Below are 4189 nucleotides of genomic sequence, written 5' to 3' on the forward strand. Positions count from 1 at the left end.
GCACCAAAAGTAAAAACTCTAGTAAAAATTACAAAGATAAGGAATAGAATTACCATAGTCTAAGAAATATAATGAAAATGACAAAAAGAAATAAGGAAGATTAGAAGTATCAGGATACTACCAACAGAACACACACTGTAGAAGAAAACTGAAATTGTTATAGAATAAGTCAGTTTGTATGAACATCAGACATCATAACATCCAGGAAGCCAAGAACTACTTCATTATGATGAATTCATTGACTTAAATAAGCACCGTGATCTTTTATTAGGCTTTGTAATAATTTCATTCAATACAGCTTAAAGGAAATCAGATATTTTTCAAAATATCTGGTCCCAATAATATTGAAAGTAAATCAAAGAAAATTTATAAAATTCAAAAGAGAAGAATCAAGAAAACAAAAAGGAAGCAAACTTGTATACAATCCTGGCTACTCTCATTCAAGACTAGAAATTGTGCATATTATTTAATTTGTAAACTACTCTTAGCAAGACCAGTGCTACTTAAGGACTCAAAATTTTCTGGATGAAGGTATGAAAGCCCTGAAGATTACTCAACAAAGATTAAGCAGGCTGTTTACTTGCATTACATGTAAATAAATTAAAATGTACCAGAACAAGAAAGAAGGGGTATCTCTTTAATTGAGTGGTTACAGTTACTAAGTTTTTTAAGTGAAAGAGATTTTGTCCTTCAGAGATTACTGTGAAAAGTTATAATCTTAAAATAATAAGAGCTTCATGGATAACTTCAAATTAATTGCTTAACAGATTCATTTTTGCACAAGCACTTTCTTGTGCCAGTGGATGAAATGGGCAAAAGGCAACTTACTTGCCCAAAGGAAATGATCAAAATAATTGGAAATTCCTACAAAATGAAATAGCAAAGAAAATGAATACACCAGACATCAAATATCACTGCATTGTGATAGATTGTATAGTATATGTTATAAACACAGAATAATTATTGGATATTTCCCTTATATTAGAAAACCCTAAAAGTGATTTTAACTTTTTTATCAACTTAAGATCGTGTATCTGTATTGTTATTCAACAAAATGGAACTAGTTTTGGACAATTATAACCAGCCATTGAGCAACATTTTAAAGCTATAGTCTTTGGAGAAAGACCTGCTCCCACAGTGCCTGAAGCTGTTTACTACTTCACTATTTTGCAACCTTCATGTTTCCCTACAATCTGTTTTGTCAATGAGTATTTTAAAATCCTTGCTGGCTTTTTGGAATTTGGGCTTTTTAAAAGAGTCTAACTGTAATAAGGTGGCCTACCCTTTATGAAGGTATTATAAAATTGAAAGGACTCTAAAATATGTTTTGAGTACTTGAAAGAAGACTGAACAAGCCAAAATGCGACTCTTATTCAAAAGTCAATATAGCTCAAATACATTATTTGCATTTAGAAATTTACCTTTGGAATATTTTGATGAAAGAACTGAGAAATTACGGACCCCCAATTTGAATGCATATGAAAAAGACCTACTTTTGTCTTCTTTTAATTTATTTATTAAACCATTGGGAAAAACTCATATAAAATGAATTAGCCATGAAATGAAAGAGCAAAGATGAGTGATATAATTAACATAAATTTTGTTGATGTAATGAAAAAGCTGAGCAAAGAATGTTCAGATCATACCAAAGTAATGGAGGTAAAGTTTTAAACAGAAGTAATTAGCAGCTCTTGAGTTGTTCAATAAAGCAACGGAGACTGGTGAAATGAAGACATGAAATATTGACATTGTCAACAGCACTGCAATGAGAACATTGATGAAAACTGTTTCATGCGTGTCATTGATTCAAAATACAAGTCAGTGTGCAAGAACACATGAAATGCCCTGAAATCACACAGTTCACATAAGAAGGAAATCTGACAGCTTTTTGCAAATGTGGCAAAAATCCAAAAAAAGTTAAATGATGTTACCAGTAACAAATAATGAAAATGAAATAAAATTTTCTGATTTTAATGCATATGAAAAATACCTTTCATGAGGAAATAAAAACAAATTTCAATCAATCATGCTACAGACAAAATTATGTTTCTATTCTCTCCATAGAAAATATTGTTTGACAAGATCATTGTCATATGAAGAGGGAACAAAAAGTACAGCAGCCAAATTATTTGGGAAAAAATATTAAACAGATGAGTGAGGAAGTTTATTAATAAAACATACTGTTTTCTTGGGGGGGTTATCTGCTGTATTTTTGATAGCTACTAGCTTTTTAAATTTGTAATTTGTTGATTTTATTATTCTAAGCAGTAACTCACAATCTTGTACTACTTTTCTTAAACACATATTGTTTGAGTATTAAGTTTTAAAAAATTTGGATCCTATACTGATCCTGAGTTTTGGTAGTCTTAGTCCATATTTGGGCATTTCAGACTACTACACCATTTTAGCCTCAGACTACAAGAAAATAGTTTTCAGGGTAGAACATTTTCCCCAAAGGTGCTTCACAAAGGAAAAGGAGAGCAATTCATTTACAGGTCATCCACTCCTTATCTTTCTCCACAGTGGGTCAGGAGAGGACATGGTTCCCTCTGATAGGAAGCTTGTGGTGTTCTCACTGGATGAAAGTGTCTTTAATCTAAACGGTCTGCTGAGTCTCTACCTCATTCATGAAATGCTTGACTCTATTCCCTTTGTCCAATGCTTGACATCTTTCATTGTGTATCAGCCACAGGGTCTCCTCTGAGTTCCTTTCCGCTAGTAACTATTATCAGTGCAGGAGGCAAAAATAACACTGGGCACAATGTTAGAAAGCATTTAGATGACTTTGAAGAACAAATCCTCATTTATTCACACATAAATTCATTCATGCAGCCAACAACCACATGTGGAAAAACTCTTATGTTCTATATCTCATCTAGGACAGATATGAGGAAACTGAAAAGAGTGACAAGTTTTCAAGTCTCAGAGGAACCCATGACTACAGAGGTCCTACATTTTGAACAGCTGGCCTAGTGTGAATAGTGAAAGTAAAACCAAGAAGTCTGCTTTTTCTGTTTCTCTCTTCTTTACCCACCTACCTCATTCCTCTGGACAGAGCTATGGCCAACGCATCACAATGTGCTAGATGGTATTAAAGTCAACTGGGATAATCTGGGAATTACATTTTCCAATTTTTGCCTCTTTTTCCTCTGCTCCATTTTCAGTTTCTGTATTTGTCCCAACTACTGTCCCACTTTATTGAACTTGCCTTCTTGGCCTAGGCAGAAGAAAGATCTTGTAGAATAAAATGAAATAGTGTAAATTTTGTCAGGTAGTGATTTCAAGGCAGCTGCTGTTCCAGATGTGGTTTTGTTCATGCACCAAGTGTCATCGCTAAGTGTCCCTTAGTTCTTGATAGAAACCTATTGTTCTGTTGAATGATTTTTCTGTTACTAAAAGATCACTGGGTGCTAGCTTTGGCAGCCCTCTACTAAAACTGGAGTGATACAGAGAAGATTAGCATGGTCCCTGTGCAAGGAAGACATGCAAATTCATGAAACATTCCATATTAAAAAAAAAAATCATTGGAACCACTTTGCTTTCTTTAGCAGAGAGCAACATAACTTTATGATCCTGCCTCAAGGCTATATCAACTATCTAGCCTTCTACTGTTGTCTAGTGTGCAGGGAATTTAATTGTTCTTCTCCTCCTCTGAACATCATTCTAGACCATCACTGGCCATACTGATTGGCGCTGATGAACAAGAAGTGACAATTTCACTGGACAGCTTGGCATACCTATTTGCTTAGATGTCCCTTTTTGGTTTGGCCATGGCTACCTTCCTCTTATAAAACCTTAGCTCTTGTCAGGCAACCCTTTTTTAGCCTAGGGGTTACACTGAGTTTCATTAACTATTACTACCTCTTCAGATCTGGTAATGATGGTACCTTCTCCCTCTTGATAGCCATGGATGTCTCACCATTCCTTGATAGTTTGCCTAAACCCTACTTATACCTTAGAACAACATTACCTAGGTTAAATTCTTTTTAAAAATAAAATAAAATGTAAAATTACTTTATCAACTAATCAATCAATAATGTAGGCTTTATCCCCAGACTCCTAAGAAGAGGTTGCTACTTTCCCCTACAGGCAATTATGTCCATTTAACTTTACTTTCTCTGTAGGTGAATATGTCCCTAGACTTTATGAATTATCTTAAGGAACAAATTCCCATTTGTCTTTATGGATA

At 34.1% G+C, this 4189-nt stretch overlaps 1 non-coding gene across 1 annotated transcript; it reads left to right on the forward strand.

Moving 5' to 3' along the window:
• The first annotated feature begins 3405 nt into the window (after positions 1-3405).
• On the forward strand, positions 3406-3513 carry LOC118971507 (U6 spliceosomal RNA). The gene has a single exon (XR_005059943.2). It is a non-coding gene; the product is annotated as a U6 spliceosomal RNA (small nuclear RNA).
• The last annotated feature ends 676 nt before the right edge of the window (positions 3514-4189 follow it).

Source organism: Manis javanica, chromosome 3, assembly GCF_040802235.1.
Source record: "Manis javanica isolate MJ-LG chromosome 3, MJ_LKY, whole genome shotgun sequence".
In the NCBI taxonomy this organism is placed as follows: Eukaryota; Metazoa; Chordata; class Mammalia; order Pholidota; family Manidae; genus Manis; species Manis javanica.